This window comes from Phacochoerus africanus, chromosome 7, assembly GCF_016906955.1.
Source record: "Phacochoerus africanus isolate WHEZ1 chromosome 7, ROS_Pafr_v1, whole genome shotgun sequence".
Lineage (NCBI taxonomy): Eukaryota > Metazoa > Chordata > Mammalia > Artiodactyla > Suidae > Phacochoerus > Phacochoerus africanus.
This window is the reverse complement of record NC_062550.1, coordinates 104,233,679-104,252,514: the sequence shown is the minus strand read 5'-3', so window position 1 is coordinate 104,252,514 and position 18,836 is coordinate 104,233,679. Positions and strand designations below refer to the sequence as shown.

Genomic DNA, 18,836 nt, shown 5'->3' with positions numbered 1-18,836 from the left:
CCTGGCCGAGGACAACTTCCCCTTACCACATGACATGTTTCTGAGTCTATCTCTATTCATCAGAGTCCTGGCCCGCCGCCCACACTTGAGTTAAAGAAGCCCCTGTCAAGACTGAATTTGCCGGCTTTTGCTTCTTTTCCCTTACTAAGAAAAAGTATCCAAAACTGGGCATGCAAAAGGAGGACTCTACATCCTTACCTGGACATAAATTACTGATGATGCATAGAGCTGCTCAAGGCTTATCTAATTCTCCAAGAGGACTCCTTTTTGGTGATTGACGATTTTAGATGAACAAAGTTCCAGACTCTATGCAGTCAGATGTTAACCTTTAGAAAAGTGTTAAATTGTAAATGATTTTTGTCCACTTGAGATACAAATGATTTCTGTCTGATAGAAAAGATAACCCAAAGGTTACATTTTGTAGTCCTGGAGGCTTGCAAACAGCTTTGTATTTAATTTAGCAATGTCATGTCAGCATTTTTCTCTTCTTTCTCTGACTTTAATGGATATTTTTGTCTTTCTTATACTCCATTGAACCAGTTTAATCTTTGGTTCATCCCTTCCTAATGTTCCTGATTTGAGCTTACTTTATGTTTCTGAAAGTTGTATTTTCAACTTTTAGGAAATTATACTCTGATGCCCCAGCTGGCTTCTTTATAAGATTAGTGAAGATAGAAAGGTCTTCTTCCTTCAAAGCAAAGGCTCACCCCAGGTTTGCACCTAATATTTGTGGGACTTGGAACACATTACAAATATAAGCCATACACAGCAAGACTAAATATGTAAAAAAAGTTATAAATTATGGTTGTAGGCTGTTTAATGAAATACATTCTTCCCTCTACCTTGACAAGTATTCTTTAGTAAGAACACGTGGAAAATTACACATTAGGCTTTGGTAATTTTATTACCAAAGGTCAGAAAAATAGCAAAAGTGAACAGATGTAAATATTATGATATAGGGAGTTCCCGTCATGACTCAGCAGAAAACGAATCTGTAGGATCCATGGGGACGCAAGTTTGATCCCTGGCCTCACTTGGTGGGTTAAGGATCCGGCATTGCCCCGTGAGCTGTCGTGTAGGTCGCAGATGTGGCTCAGATCTGGTGCTGCTGTGGCTGTGGTGTAGGCCAGTGTCTACAGATCCGATTTGATCCCTAGCCTGGGAACTTCCGTCTGCTGCAGGTGAGGCCCTAAAAAGAAAAAAAAATTATGAAACATACTTAGTCTTAAGAAAAGTATTTGGATGAGTAATAAAGCCAAATCAATTATAAACTATATATTTATTTCATGGAATTTAATATTTTAATCCTCATGTGAGCAAAATTACTCATTACATTGTTATAATCAAAGTTTTCATATAATTTGTATTCTACTTGATAGTAATGCTAAATTAAATCTTGGCTAATCTATCACAGTGCTTAAATATGTTTACTTCCTTTAACAACTCAATTTGGAAAAGTTTGTCTGGAATTGTTAATAAAGTTATAATGCAATACTTGGAATTATTTTCTAAATTTTTATGGTGTTATAATGTTATAATGAGGATAACGCTTGAAAAACTAACAATTCACAGAAACTATTTCAAAATATTTAATTTAATTATATATATTTTTATTATTTATATCAAATTTTTACCATTTCATAATGTAACAGCTAGAACAATACATGTTTCTTTGACTGGTTTCATTGCTAGGATATTATAAAGACATTTTAAAGGAGTAATAAATGCCTTGTTTCATTCACTCTAGTCCATCAAGACTATACTTTGAATTTATAATAGCCAGACAACAGTATGTGTGGAAATTAGTTTCGGTATGATTTGTATGTGAATCTTCTCCTTTATTGTTTTGCAAATATTTTAATTTTGTTTTTTTACATTTTATTAGAAATTCAATTTTGTTGCATATTTTACATGCAGCTTTCTTAAATTAGAAAAATAATTTTCTCTGCATTTTGAGATAGTGTTACTTTAAACTGTCTAAAATTAAAGTATCCACATTGGTTTGGTCCCTGTTATAAGTGTTCATTAACACTGTCAATGCCAAGCAAAAATTTAAGCCAAACAATGGTAGACGGCAGAAATTCGAAAGTGATTTAATTTGCTGTCAGAGACCACATTTTGCTCTTTTACTGTTGACATTTAAAGATTATTTCAATTTTTTTTTTTTGTCTTTTTAGGACCACATGGAGGTTCCCAGGCTAGGGGTCTAACCAGAGCTGCAGCTGCCGGCCTACACCAGAGTCACAGCAACGTGGGATCTGAGCCGCATCTGTGACTTACACCACAGCTCACAGCAACACCAGATCCGTAACCCACTGAGCGAGGCCAGGGATTGAACCCGAGTCCTCATGGATGTTAACTGCTGAGCCACAATGGGAATTCTGATTAATTTAATATTTTTAATAAACATTTTGCAACTTCTTTTTTGATTTACTTTTTATTTTTTTAATTTTTATTGTTTTTTTGGTTTTTGGCCACACCTATGGCATGCAGAAATTCTGGGGTCAGGGATCTGTGCAGTTGCAGCCTGCACCACAGGTATGGCAACACTGGTTCCTTAACCTGCTGCACCTCAAGGTAACCTATTTTAATATTTTTGATATGTTATCCAATCATTTGTACCAAGCCTATTGGAAAATTTTAATATATGATGAATATTTTTTGCAATTAATTTTGTGTAATATATACAACAAATTTTGAGCATCACTTGTATGAAACTACAGGCAGATTTTAAAAATATCATTAGGAGTTCCCGCCGTGGCGCAGCAGAAACGAATCCGACTAGGAACCATGAGGCTGCAGGTTCAATTCCTGGCCTCACTCAGTGGGTTAAGAATCCAGCATTGCCGTGACCTGTGGTGTAGGTCACAGATGTGGTTCGGATCTGGTGTTGCTGTGGCTGTGGTGTAGGCCAGCAGCTATAGCTCTGATTAGAGCCCTAGCCTGGGAATATCCATATGCCGCGGGTGTGTCCCTAAAAAGAAAAAAAAAAAGACAAAAAGACAAAAAAAAATTATTAAACTTTGAAATCTCAAATTTCCATCATAACAGCATGAAGATTTTATATATTTCCAAGATACAATTCTATACTCATACCCATCCTGTGAGCTTCTCATTATGGAACTGGTCAAAGAAGATAGAAGAATTCTGGGATTAAGACAAATTCTTAAGAATTTGGGCTTTCTGGGACAATGCATGGACTAATCAACTCTATGTGACAAGTGACAATCTGCGGTAATATTTGGATAACATGAAATACAGAAATTCCACAAACCTTTCCCAAACAGAGCCAGAGCTTCATTTGCCTTTACTCAGCATTCCTTGAGTTTAGAGTATGGTTTCATCATTCAAGTTTTACTTGAAAACTTTGTTGTTTTCCTTAACTCCGCTGGTGTATCTTGCAGTGGATCATGTCGTAGACATTTCCATATTGAGTCTGAAAATGGTTATAAGGTTGATTTGGTATTTATTCCACTAAATACTTTGAAAATTTTTCCACTGTTGGCATAGTTGAAGTCATGGGTTTGTTCATTTGTTTGTTTGTTTGTGCAGCAGTTGAAATCAGAATTACATATTGCCTAACGAATTATTCTGGCCATAATTGTTTGGCCATAATTGTTGAATGTACATATTTCTTCTTTAGCAATACATTTAGGGCTATTTCATGAGCTTGCCCTTCATATGAATTTCAATAATGTGTTACATTATATTAGTCTTCTAACTAATATAGACCTTCTCCAGTCTTCTAATTTAAATAGAAAAATTTAACCACCTTTTGAAATTTCCATTAAATCTTAGTAAGCATTTTTATACTACCACTTGTAGTAAATACTACTATTCTGCTTTCTAGTGTTTAGTGTCCTTCTACATATGCCTCTGTGAGGGTTTAGTATTACACTTCACACATAGTAGGTCTAGACCAGCTCTGTCCAACAGAAATGTAATGGAAGTTACATATGTCATCACAAATTTTTTACTTGTCACAATTTAAAAAGTAAAAATAAAAAGTGATTTTAATTTTAATAATATATTTTGTTTTACACAACATATCCCAAAGCAATGTTTATTTCAACAAATCATCAATATAAAAGATTAAGATCTGTTACTTTCTTTTGTTAAATCTTTGAAATCTAATGTTTATACCTATAGCACTCGGGAACAGCCTCATGTCATGTTCAATGGCTACTTTGGCTAGTGGCTACCATATTGGACGGTGTAGGTATAGACCAGCCTATATTCAAATTGGAGAGAAATATGAATTTATTTATTTATTTATTTTTGTCTTTTTTTGCTATTTCTTGGGCCGCTCCCTCGGCATATGGAGATTCCCGGGCTAGGGGTCAAATCGGAGCTGTAGCCACCGGCCTACGCCAGAGCCACAGCAACGCGGGATCCGAGCCGCGTCTGCAACCTACACCACAGCTCACGGCAACGCCGGATCCTTAACCCACTGAGCAAGGGCAGGGACCGAACCCGCAACCTCATGGTTCCTAGTCGGATTCGCCAACCACTGCGCCATGACGGGAACTCCTGAATTATTTTATATTGTAAAATTTTTTTAGCCTCCATTAGAGACTATCACAATTACGTCACTTTGAAAGTACCTCTGAAACTATGAATTGGAACAGGAAGCAAGACAATGGAACTCGGTACACCCGGGAAACAGAACTTTGTTAGGCAAGACTCTTGCACACCTAAGAGAATGAATCTGACAGGTCGGTTGTCTTCTAGCTTTTGCCACTCTTAACCACTCAATTCATCCCTATTCTTGGAAAAATAGTCTGCCTCAAACTTCAGCAGCAACGTAACACATAAACCTCCGCGTTGACTAACAGCAGGTGCCTTTGTTTTGAAGACACAGGGCAAGAGATGCGGAGGAGATTCTTCCCAGGGCCTGACCAGTGTTGGTAAAATATAGATCCTACAAATGGCTCATCATTCAATTCCCGGTTAGAGTTCAGACAGTCATCACCTTAAGCGACCCAGACTCAGCTCTATTTTATTTCATGAGTAACTTCCCAAAGAAAAATATGCAATCTTTTTTTTTTTTTTGTCTTTTGTCTTTTTGCCTTTTCTAGTGCTGCTCCTGCAGCATATGGAAGTTCCCAGGCCAAGGGTCCAATTGGCGCTGTGGCTGGCAGCCACAGCAACGTGAGATCCTAGCCGGATCTGCAACCTACGCCACAGCTCATGGCCACATCTGCAGCCTACACCACAGCTCAAGGCAACGCCGGCCAGACCCTTAACCCACTGAGCAAGGCCAGGGATCGAACCCGCCACCTCATGGTTCCTAGTCGGATTCGTTAACCACTGAGCCACGACGGGAACTCTGAAAAATACACAATCTCTAGAAAGGCAAACACTTTGCCATTGCAGGGCATCCTGCTATAAACATATTCAAAACAAAACAAAACAAAACACAGAGAGAGATACTTTGGATAGAAGAAACAACTAGCAGAGCTCGGATTTTAAAAGATCCAAATAATTTCCTCAGTTTTCTTTGGGGACAAAGAACAAGAAGCAAAGTACTTGCTTTGTTTACATAGAACTGAATAGCCTAGTAAGGTGTTTTCCCTTCCTTAACAAAGCAATCCGTTTTAAAGGACTATTTGAATTCCGTCACTGTGCCCCAAGTTCCTTGCCAAGCCTCTTTTTCTAATTTTATCTGATGTCAAATAAAAGAGTAACTCTTTTTTTTTTCCAAACTGAGATAAAAATGGTTAATGAGTATTTTTTTAAGACACTCATTCATATTCATGTTTTATATTACATTCATTCCATCCCAGCCACTATTCAAGTTGCTGGGGTTAAAGCACGTGATCCATGCTTTCAGTCTTTTAAAGGCTATATGCCATGGTCTGGCTTATTCATTTGTCCAAGTGAAAATATTTCTGTAGGTAAGGTGCCTTGGGAACACAGCAGAAGGATCCATTAGGCAAGCAGGCATAGCATCCATTCCCACTGCTATTTCTCCAGAGTAATGAGAATTAAATTCAATTCCCTATATTAATCTGTATTCATTTTCTGTTTATGACCTTGAAACCATGAATAGCCACAATTTAAGTGGAGGGCTTGGGGAGCCCAGCTGGGACTCCCCTCCCATAATATACTAAAGCCATATGAAGAATAAATTCAACCCAGTTACAGCTACTTTATAATCCCCACAACTGTCTCCATAGCACATAACTACTTACTCCGCGGGAAAAGGATCAATGGATTATTTGTAGTTTCTGATAAGTTACATCATTATTCCTCTCTATTTATGATTGAAATGGTACATTAAAAATAGCACAGTTAAGATTGGAGAGAGCAACATAATGGCTCTTAGAAATTTATGGGAAGAATAGAAGAATATAATTTGCTAATTCTCGATAGCCATTGACTTAACTGTTGATAGCGGTAAATAATACAAGGTCGGAGAGGATGGGTGTGTTTCTGAACCTAGGCTCAACAGACCAGAAAATGTGCTGGGGAGTGGCTGGCCCATGAGGACTTTCTAGAGTGGTAAGAAATTACAAAGTCAATAGCAAATCAATAGCATTTATTCTGAATAACCTAAATCAGAGGATGTGGTAAATCATGGATTCCCTTATTGAAATATGTTGAATATATTTGTGAAATGTGATTGAATTAAAGTAGAAAAATCTTTTAAACATTATATATTTCCTCAACAACAACAGTACCCACATTTTAATTTATATATATGCTTTCAAATACATATATATGTATATACTCTTTCAACTACTCCAAAGCATGCTCCCATGTATTATTCCATTTATCTTCATAATAGCTCCTATGAGCTACAGAGGGGTTATTATGATCCCTCCTTGGACATAGAGCAGTGAGGGGGTGCTAGGCTAAATGAAGAGTGGCAAGCATGAACTGACTCATAGCTTCAAAACTCTGCAAAATAAAATCACACTTAGTTCATAACTTATTTTTAGAAATCTTAGTTTCCTGGGTGTTTTAAAGGCAATATTTATCACCTTAGACTTCTTCTGATAATTGTAATGTAGTGGCATTTCAATTACCCTAGAGGCTCATATTTTATTTCTGGAGATACACTCCACCTAAGAAGATAATACTTGAGTGATGTGTATCTAAATATTAAAAAGATCTTGGTCAATAATTAACATATGGAAGAAAATTCAACAATTTCTCCTAATGCATGAATTCTTGAATAGTTAATTTTCAGATAAATGTCAAAATGCAATTCACATTTCCTGGTACCTTTCTAAACATACCTCACATAATCATTCACTTTCAAATGCGTCATGTTGAGAGATTTCATATTGTATATTAAAATAGTTCATAAACAATGCAGATTACTCTTAGAACCTTGGTTCAAATGAAAATGCGAGGGGGGGGGGAGGGAGCCCATTATGCTTTAGTTACAAAAACAGACAACAAAACCCCAGACAATAAATAAGACAGTCTCTCAGCCTCGCCTTCATAGACAGTCTGTTCTTGTGAGGCAACCCATAGGGAATGGATTAATTTATGTCCTAGCCTAAGGGGGAGTGCCGCAGAGGCTCTCAACCTGCATTCCAGCGTTTGGTTCTTTCCACATAAAATGCTCTTTTAAAACAATCAGAGGCAAAATGATAGAATTCTTTGTTTTCTTTCTTTTGTATTCCTTTTTTTTTTTTTTTCCTTATCCAGGAGGTTGTGCATGTATAATCCGAATGTGTTTACGGCACCCAAGTCTCCATCTCCTAAATATAATCTGCAGAAGGGGTCAGAGCCTGTGCATCGGCACTTTTAAGCTTTCATGAGTTCGTGTCTACGTGTCTTACGGGGATAGACACACGACTCTTCCGTCCTGAAAAACTGCAACTGCAGCCGTGGAGGCTCCACGTCTACAACCCAGCAAAAAGATGTGGACATAAATCACTGAAGACTGCATGCCGGGGCCAAGGTGGATGCCCTGGTGAAACAGGACAAGCAGACACGGACGGCAGCGGGGAGGAGTAGTTGCCAAGAGCACTACATAAAACATGGGTGGCCTGTCCTTCTCTCCTTCAGGAATGATGGGCCCTCCAGCTTATGGAGAGTCGGTCTCTGCATTAGCTTGAGTGAAAAGCCCAGGGGGAGAATCTGTAGCTTTCCAGGCACTGAGGCTCAATAATTGCCCTCCTGGAGGCCAATGAAAAACTCCAATCCACTATGCATTGTCTTGCTGACCACTTAATCCACACACTGTTAGTTTTTCTAAATGACTTTCATTGGCTATCAACCCAGAACAAAGGATCTTTGGTATTCTGAGGCGCTTGACCCTTTATTCATCGACTCTTTTAAAAATTTCATTTTGATGAGAATAATTTGCCTTTTCCTATCTGTCAATAAAAGCACTGTGATAAAAATGAGAATGTTTAGTGAATATATTACTGATGATATTTTCAGATATGAAATGAATTGGCTTTACATGTCTCCATGCCTGCAGCATCGCTCAGAGCCAAATGCGGAGTCAGGAGTCAGACGGCAGCGTGATTCACATTCATAAACCGCCCCCCCCCCCCCATTTTGTTCTGATGGAAATTGTTTGACGGGATTTGGGTCAGGCCTGGCTGTTGGAAGGGACAATGGTGTGAGTAATAAATAGAAAGCGAGCTGAACAGGTTCCCCGGAGTTAATCGGCTCATTGTTCTTCCCTAATTCACAATATCCTGGAAGGCAGTTTTCTGTCTCCTCCTATTTTTTGGTTTTGTTTTGCTTCCAGGTGGGCACTCACCTGGAAGAGCCCACTAACAGGTGCTAAATCACACTAAGAAAGTCAGGAGTCTTTCCTGCCCACCCAACCTAAAGGGACCCACCCCAGGCACTACCTACTCCAATACCTAATTAATTTTATGTGTAGCCCTTATCACTATCCAACCCTTTCTAGTTCATTTGGTTTCCTGTATATCATCTGGCGTCCCCATGAGGGCAGGGTCCCAGTATGTGGAAAGCTGCCTGAACTACTGTCATTATAAAGTAAATATTTGGGAGTTCCCGTCGTGGCGCAGTGGTTAACGAATCCGACTAGGAACCATGAGGTTGTGGGTTCGGTCCCTGCCCTTGCTCAGTGGGTTAACGATCCGGCGTTGCCCTTGAGCTGGGGTGTAGGTTGCAGACGCGGCTCGGATCCCGCGTTGCTGTGGCTCTGGCGTAGGCCGGTGGCTTACAGCTCCGATTCGACCCCTAGCCTGGGAACCTCCATATGCCGCGCGGGAGCGGCCCAAAGAAATAGCAAAAAGACAAAAAAAAAAAATAAAGTAAATATTTGTTCAATGAACAAACATGAAGAATGCTAAGATTTTTAAGAGTTTCCTCTCCAGGAAGTAATTATTGTTGTCAGGCTGATGTGTTTAATTTAGTTGAGAACTGGAGACACAAGCCTAGGAAACAACAGAACAATTCTGCTCTTATCACACGCTTGATTTTCCCGAAACGAGAAAAAGGAAACCCATGACGACCCAGCCACCTACATTTCTTAAAAATCTGTGAGTAATTCCAGCTAACGTTCAATACATGAAATAAAAACCAAAGGAAGACTGGACTATATCATATCTTAAGTTGGAACTGAGTATAATGAGGAATACAATGAACCAAAAAAAATTTGATTAATAGAAATTTTTTCAAGGAGGTAGAACTTACCTGCAAGAAAGGTGCTGGGCTAGGAGAGAATTCTTTTAGTCATTAGGATCTGCTTTTTATCAGAATAAAAGTTAAAATAGGTGGAAATAGTGGTTATTCTACTTGTGAGAGTCACCCATTGTAAGCCAGAAATTTTTCTCTGTTATTGCTTTAAATGGGGCATGCAACCTTCCTTTTCACTCACAAGTGTAGAGGTTGATAAAGAATTTCTGCCAAGATACTGAGATACTGACCAGTAATACTGTGAGGTCAGGCTGAACCTCGGTGTAGCTAATGACTTGTACAGCCCAAGTGATCAACCTTATGGGAAAGAAATAGATGTCTAGAAAGTTCCCTTTAGCTGTGGACAAATTGATATAATGGAACCTTTTATTGGACGGAGAAGAATGATGTCTGTTTCAGATCCATGTGCATGGTGACAATGGGTATTTGTATTATTCAGCAGTGAACAGCATCCAAGTTACGTTGCAGGAGTGAATACCACCAGAAGCAAAATAACGCCTACTGTTTATTTGTGTTATATGAACTCGGCTTAGCCGGAAAGCTGTGCGTAGCGTGGGGACACAGGATCTGCTCGTGAGCAACTAAAGCTGCTCTTTCAACACGATGCCTCCACATTTGCCTTGGCAGGGAAGGAGAGCCCAAGTGTTTGCTCTCCACTCTGAAACGCTTCTATCAAAAAGAAGACCAAGAGACTCTCATTACTGCTGCTCACCTTTAATGGAACTAGCAAGTCACGTGAGCATCCCTCACTTTAAGAGGCTATGTTTTCTTCTTGTCTATCCGGGGAAGCCCTAGTTATGTCTGGCATAACAGCTCTGAGTACAAAAGAAGTACAATAGAAACTGGCTATAGCAGAGGAGCATAATGCAAACGGAGGTGGACAAAAAAAAAAAAAAAAAACTTTGGGAGACACACCATTTTTGAAAGCATGAGCCAGATGTGTCCCCCTTTGCCGGGCAAAGCAATACAGCTATTCTTTTCTCCCTTCACCCAAAACTCTGTCTCCAAGATTCAATGCAGCGTGCAAAGAGGCCAGGTTTCTGTAACAATCATATCTCACAGTTTTTCCCCTTGAATTTAAAAAAGCCCTCTTCTCCCCTTGCCTTTTCCTTCCATGTCAGGACCTAGAGATGGCCTAGATGAGAAAAGCGGTCCTGAGGGCCCAGGTAAACATTTACATCCAAGGTAACCAGTTCCTTTCAAGGGAGCAGAACTGAAGATCTTCCAGTTTTGTAAAAATCCACTGGGAGGACTGCAAGCCGGAATAGAGCTCTGGGCACCCATACGTTATCATTTTTGGCCAAACAGCAAACCAATGCCTGGCTATAGGTCTACCAGTCTGCTAGAGTTTTCTCCAGGGGGCTCTCAGATGTAATCCATGAAGAAGTGCTCCCCATATTTGACCAAAAAATGCTCTTGCACAAACCAAAAGCAAACCAGATTCCTAGCCAGCAAAGAGAAGCCTCAAACCAGAAAAAGGGGAGACGGCACAAAGCTCAGAATGGCTTCCCAGCTCCACTAGGCCTGTGATTTTAGCTGAATCCCCAAACAGATGTTCCCCAGATAGGAGCCCAGAGTTCCCCAGACAGAAAAAGTCAAAGGAGCCTCGTAGTGCTTGCCAGAGGACTTGCCAAGATGCTGGCTGAGGTGCGGCCATGTCCCAGATGTGATTCTTCTCCCTCCCCAAAGTAATCCCTCAGACCTGGGGAGGGGTTATGAGAAGTCTTATCAAGGACGGACTGCTGATGAGGACGAGGGGGTGTGCAGGGCCTGCCTGCCTACAATCGACGGGCACCACAGGGGTGATGGGCGAACTTGATCGTGATGGGTGACCTTCTCTCTGGAAAGAAGAAGCCTTCATCAAGTAGTTAACACCTTTCCACCTGTTGAGGGCCTTAGTTCTGCAGAAGAGCTCAAAGATGCTCTTATGTGTATCCCTTGAGCAGGAACCAGGACCCTGACCAAGGCTGCACCCTTATTTCTTGACTTCTCCCCCCTGGTCTCTGCATCCCCTCCCTTCCCTGACCCCTGATTAGCAACTGTTTGAACCTGCCCTTTGGAATTCAGGGAAGGTCATGGAGTTTGACTGAAACCTATTTCCTACAAACAAGAACGACAAGACACAGGCAGAAAGGCTTTGGTGCCCAAGAGCCCCACAGGGTCCTGCTTAGTTTCGAATGTGTAGTAAATGGTACAATAAATTAGAATAAAGCTGGAGTGTTGGAACGTTTTTATTTCTCAACAAATAAAGAGAATATATAAGTTACTGTCTACTAGAACCTTAGAGAAAGCTTTCAAATCAAGGGCTAATAGGAAATATTAATCAAAGTCAAATTCTGTGTTAAAAAAAAGTGAAACTTTAGAGCAGAAAACAGTCCAGAAGTACAGGCAGCAGGCAAATGAACAAGGAAGGGTATAGTGCAGACAGTAAAAGGGAAAAATGTCACCTCCAACCATCTCTTCCTTTTGCTTCCTTTCCCTCTTCCTTTTCCTTCTTCCTTCCCTTTCTTTCTGTTTCTCTTTTGTTTTTCTTTTTTCTTTTCCTGAACTTGCTGCATGTGGAAGTTCCTGCGCCAGGGATCAAACACGTGTCACAGCAGTGACCCAAGCCACTGCAGTGACAACCCAGGATCCTTAACCGCAAGAGAACGCCCCTCCTTCCCTTTCTTTCCTCCTTCCCTTCCTTCCTTCCTTCCTTCTTCCTTTGTCTCTTTTTCTCCCTGCTTTCCTTTAATCTTCCACCCAATGTCTTAATGTGGGACAAAAATATAGCTAAGACTTGTGGCTATAGAGACTTAAAAGATAATGCGTTAGTAGTAAATGCTTGAGGATTTTACTCAGATCACAGACCTGACTCCATGTCTGTGTCAAGTTCCTTTATGCTTTAGGATGTGACAATGACATGATACGTTCACCGATACCTACTTCCTTTCAATTTAGGAATGTGAGGCCACTGGTCTGACAGCTCTCTCTGGGTGCACTGCAAGAGCTCCCCTAATAGAAGGAGTAGGCAGATCTTAACAGTCGGTGAGTCCCCTTTATAGCATATTCTCTTCTTCCTCTCCGTCAAGGGATGATACCTTTATCAGCATGTCCTGGTGGCCGGCAACAGAGCAGGCAAAAAGCTTGTGTGGCTCCACCGAGCTGTCCTTGAAGGCAGGCTCAGCAGCACCTCCTTTCAAAGAGCGAAGCAATTGAAACTATGCTTGTTCTCTGCCACCACCAGAGATGCTCAGCTGGTTCACCGCAATTCTTCCCAGCCTGTCACACTATTTAAATACAAACTAACACGTACATTATCATAACTAGCTATTTTCACTTAGAGACCTGAAAACTTCTCCAACTTCAGTTTGGCAACCAGTGAGAGACAGTCAGGTAATTATTAGTCGATGAGCCATGCACAGAACATTCAGCCATGCATAGAACAGTCCCAGGATTTTCTCTGGTCAGAAACACAAACACTATGTAAAAGAATTTATAGTATAAATGGCAGACCAATAAAACATGGAAAACTCTAATAAAAACTAAATAAAATTTCAATGTACTAATTTTATATTTGTGGATAATGCAATTATTTTGGCCACAGCTGTGTAAGTTCCTGGGCCAGGGACTGAACCTGTGCTGCAATCGCGGCCTGCGTCACAGCTGTGGCAGTGCCAGATGCTCAACCTGCTGCACTACAAGGGAACTACCTGGATGATGCATTTTGTTGAGCATTTACTGTGTGCTGGGCATGCTGTTGAGTCTTTTACATGGATAATCTTATTTAATCTTCACATCAAACCTATGATAGAGGCATACTTTGCTCCCAAAAATACACAAGAAGCAATGAGAGTGAAATTCCATTCACGTTTTCCTGAAGAAATCAAATCAATAGACCCTTCACAGGGAAGGTGATATTTGGAGGCAGGACCTGAAGAATGATTAGGAATTGCCCAATCATTGAGCATCCAGACAGAGGGAAAAGATGTTAGAATAAGATACAGTTTGGAGGGAGTAAAGGGAACTGAGATTCATTAGACGAAAGGTGTCAAATCATCAAGTGGCTTTTGAGTCATACTAAAGAGCATAGGACATAGGGAATCACTGAAAACTGACGAATAAGAAGTGACTGTATTATTTTGAGTTCCCGTCGTGGCGCAGTGATTAATGAATCCGACTAGGAACCATGAGGTTGCGGGTTCGGTCCCTGCCCTTGCTCAGTGGGGACGCGGATCCCGCGTTGCTGTGGCTCTGACGTAGGCCGGTGGCTACAGCTCCGATTCAACCCCTAGCCTGGGAACCTCCATATGCCGCGGGAGCGGCCCAAGAAATAGCAACAACAACAACAACAAAAAAGACAAAAGACAAAAAAAATTAAAAAAAAAAAAGAAGTGACTGTATTAGTTGCTTATGAAAAAAACAAGCATGCCGTGGTAATGGAGGGTGGATTGGAATCATCCAGAAGGAAGTATAAACTTCTTTAATGCATGCACAAATATGGGCTTCAGGGCCACGGAGACCTGGATTTGAAATCTAGTTCTACTACACAGTGGTAACTCTGTACTTGTGGAGATATTATTTGACCCTTTTTAAAAAACCTGGAGTTTCCATTGTGGTTCAGAGGGTTAAGGACCCAATGTCGTCTCCCGTGAGGATGTGGGTTTAATCCTTGGCCCCACTCAGTGGGTTAAGGATCTGGCATTGCCCCAAACTGCAGCATAGGTCACAGATGTGGCTTGGATCTGGTGTTGCTGTGACTGTGGCTAGGCTTCAGCTGAAGCTCCGATTTGACTCCACCCTAGGAACCTCCACATGCCATGGGTGCAGCTATAAAAAGAAAAATAAATTCTTTAAAGTTCCTGTTGTGGCTTAGCAGGCAAAACAGTCGACATTGTCTCTGGGAGGATTTGGGCTCAAACCCTGCCCTCGCTCAGTGGTTTGAAGATCTGGCATTGCTGTGAGCAGCAGCGTAGACTGAAGATGTGGCTCAGATCTATTGTTCCTGTGGCTGTGGCTGCAGTGTCGACACCCAGCCTGGTAACTTTCATATGCTGCAGATGTGGCAGTAAAATGGAAATGATAACAGTACCTGCCTCATAGAAATAAGTAAAAAATGATTATAAATTCCTTAGCATTGTGCCTTGAACACTGCATGCGCTAAAAATATTAGCTACTTATTTATTTACTTTGCTTTTTTAGGGCCACACCCACAGCATATGTAAGTTCCCAGGATAGGGGTCAAATCAGAGCTACAGCTGCTGGCCTACAACACAGCCACAGCAACACGGGATCCGAGATGTGTCTGAGACCTACACTACAGCTCAGAGCAACACCGGACCCTTAACCCACTGAGCAAGGCCAGAGATTGAGCCCACATCCTCACGGAGACTACATCAGGTTCATAGATGAGTAACAAGCCAATAGAAATGCTAGTTGTAGACATCGACAACTGGGGTAACCATTTTGATAAATAATACTGGGAAAACTGGATATCCACATGCAAAGGAATGAAGTTGAACCCGTACCTCAAACCATATACAAAAATCAACTCAAAATGGATCAGAGACCTAAATGTAATAGCTAAAACTATAAATCTTTCAGATGAAAACATAAGAGTAAATCTTTGTGATCTTGGATTGGGAAATGGTTTCTTAAATATGATACCAACAACACAAGCCACAAAGGAAAAAACAGATAAATGCATCATCAAATCAAAGTCCCATTGTGGCACAGCAGAAACAAATCTGACTAGTATCCGTGAGGATGCGGGTTCAGTCTCTAGCCTTGCTCAGTATGTTGGGAATCCAGCATTGCCATGAGCTGTGGTGTAGGTCACAGACGCGGCTTGGATTCTGCGTTGCTGTGTGTGGCTGTGGTGGAGGCTGGCAGCTGTAGCTCTGATTCAAACCCTAGCCTGGGAACTTCCACATGCCACAGGTGCAGCCCCCCAAAAGCAAAAATAGTAAAATAAAATAAAATAGGCAAAAGATTTTAACAGACCTGTCTCCAAAGACAATAAACCAATGGGAAACAATATACATATGAAGAGGTACAGCATTATCAATTATCAGGAAAATGCAAATTAAAACTGCAATGAAGGACCACTGCACACACACTGAGATGGCTAAAACAAAACAGACACACTGATTAGGGTACAGAGAAATAGGAACCCTCATACACTGCTGATGAAATTGTAAAATGCGACAAGCACTTTGGAAAACAGTTTCACATTTTCCCAAAATGTTAAATATCAAGTTAACTATGTGATGCCTCATTTCTACTTCTACCTAGGCATGTTTACACACACACACACACACACGTATATACGTGCATACACATACACACACACACACACATCAATTGAAACACACAAGTCCACACAAAAACTTGCATGTGAATATCCATTGCAGCATTAGTCATTGTAATCAAATTGTAGAAACAACCTCAATGTCAATCAACTGAGGAATGCATAAACAAAACGTGGACTCATATATTCCTATTTGTCCATGAAAAAATAAAGTTCTGAGAGACGCCACAACATGATGAATATTGGAAATATCATTGTGAGTGAGTGAAACTAAATTAAAAAGGCCACATATGTGATTGCATTTCTATGAACTCCATAGACGAGGCAAATCCATAGGGACAAAAGGCAGATAGTGATTTCGAGGGACTGAGGTTATGGAGGAAGGAGTAGTGATTGCTGTGGGATTTCTTTTGGGAGTGACCAAAAGTTCTAAAATTAGATGGTGGCGAATGTACTAAAAACGACTGAATTGTACATTTTAAATAGTTGATTTTTATGGCATGTAAATTATATCTCAACAAAACCGTAATTGAAAAAATAGCAGAGCTGAAATCTGAAAATAAAGAACAGAAGGTAAACCATTTAACCTCCTAGATTGAAAAACACTTAGAATTGTAAATTATAAAATATAAAACAAATTATAAAACAATGAAATGAGATTAAAATGTTTGATTCACAGGTGTCTAAAACGAGGAGGGATTTGGAGCGGTTTATACTTAGATCATAGGCCACCAGATAACAACGACCCCTTCTTCCTGTAGTTAACATGGTGTCAATCCTACCCCGTGGACGCCTAATACAAACTTTTTTTTTCTTTTTTCTTTTGCTTTTTAGGGCCAAACCCCAGGGCATGTGGAAGTTCCCTGGCCAGGGGTCAAATCAGAGCTATAGCTGCTCGCCAACACCACAGCCCCAGCAACGATGTCTAATACAGATTTTAAATGATGCTTCTCTCAATCACTTTTAGCACTGCAATATTAAGAGTGTGGAATACTGACCCTTTCAGACTTAGTAAGTTAAATACTCTAGACATATATTTCAATTTTTAAAAAATTATCAGAGTTCCCTTCATGGCTCAGCAGTTAACAAACCCAACTAGCATCCATGAGAATGCAGGTTCAATCCTCTGGCCTTGCTCTGTGGGTTATGGATCGGGCATTGCTGCAAGCTGTGATGTAGGTCGTAGATGCAGCTTGGACACCGTGTTGCTGTGGCTGTGGCTTAAGCCGGCAGTTCTAGCTCTGATTTGACCCCTAGCTTGGGAACTTCCATATGCCGGGGGTGCAGCCCTAAAAAGAAAAAAAAATTGTTATATGTATGCATCACTGTAAAATACAGAAAATAAAATGTGAAAGTTAAAATACTAAGAATTCTTGGAAGAAACGGGGAAAATATGTGTTTTGTATTTATTACGTTTCAGCTGAAGCAAGGAAAGTTATTTTTAGAATCAGCAAGATCTTTCTAATTTATAACAGTAGCATGGAGATGACTAACTTTACGAGGGGAGAATGACATTGAATTATTCAAGAGAAATATTTAAATTTTTTCAGAACAATGGCAACTAAGAAAATGAAAATAGTGAATCGGCATATTTGAGTTTCAGATATCTACATAAAGATGAACACTGGGCCCATTAAAATTTCCAAATACAATCTGTGATCTTTCTGCAGCAAAATATTATTCTTCTTCTATACTAGCCATACATGCTTCACCACTGGTGACATTTTCCCTTTCATAGTTGTTACTTTAAAAAGAAAAATAACTGTAGCCAGAATAACTCATGGGTAGGTTATTCTAGCATTCTTTATAATGATCACTTTTTTTTTCTTTGCCTTATCTGTACTTTTTCCTCATATTTAGTCTCTCTCTAAAATTCATTTTAAGTTTCTAAATTCTAGCCTAGGCTCTGATTTGCTACCTCTTGCCATTTGTCATGATTACTTATTCTTTTTACATAATACTCCTATCCTATTCTTAAATATCGCTTTTATTCATCAGCTTCATTTTATACATCTGCCTATCCAGTATGAAAATATTTTTATTTTCACCTAACTTTGAATCTTTCTAAAAGGAGTAATTCACAGAAATGAAACACCCATCACCTGTCTTTGAAGGTAAACCCGTAAAAAGTATTAGTAGAAATTTTCTTTCACTTACCAGGATTATTTTAATTTTCTACTTCACCCAGGAATTCTTTGTAAGAATTAATCGTTGCTTCAAGCCATAGAGTTTGGGGTTTACTACAGTGATGCCATCATTTTTCGATTTGTTTCACAAGAATTAAGAAATATCTTAGATACTTCGGCATGATACAAAAGTGCCTGAAGTTGGAAAGTAATCTCTGGATTATTCTTGGGCCTGCTATGTTGGCAAAGTTTCTAAGGTGCCAGTGGCCTATGTCAAGGTGACATATTTCCTCCAGAGTAGAAGATAAATTGATACAGCTTGTACCCCACCCCCTACTACTGAGAACAAGGCTGCTTTAAATTTTGCAGTAAACATATGTTGCCACCTCCCATCATGCACTGCAACTCCAGTGGGAATTTCTTACAGCCAATTGTATAAGAAAGGAGACTTTCAAGGGTGGTTCCAGAGGTGGTTTATACATGAAAACAGACTTGCAACCAGTCAGAACTACACAATAATACACAACAAATCCACTCAATGAAGGTCCTGGAAGACAATGGGAAACCTTCCCAGCGGGCAGAAGCTTAAGCAGCAGATTTAGTGTTTCACTTTGCTGGGAATGGAGGTCACAAGATATATGGAGACAGACCTTCCTCAACTCAATGAGGATATGTCCTGATAAACCTATTAGAAGTTGAAAATATTGCAAGACCAAAATGCCTTTAATACACCTAACCTCTGGAATATTTTGGCCTAGCCTATCTTCAACGGGCTCAGAACA

At 40.1% G+C, this 18,836-nt stretch overlaps 1 long non-coding RNA gene across 1 annotated transcript in view; it reads right to left on the bottom strand.

Moving 5' to 3' along the window:
* Positions 1–204: 204 nt before the first annotated feature.
* LOC125131580 (uncharacterized) overlaps positions 205–18,836 on the bottom strand; it is a 76,691-nt gene continuing 58,059 nt past the window's right edge. Inside the window, exons 6-7 of the long non-coding RNA XR_007135980.1 lie at positions 3,275–3,436; positions 205–326 (exon numbers count right to left, since the gene is read on the bottom strand). This is a non-coding gene — a long non-coding RNA (uncharacterized LOC125131580). The remainder of the gene's footprint in view (positions 327–3,274; positions 3,437–18,836) is intronic.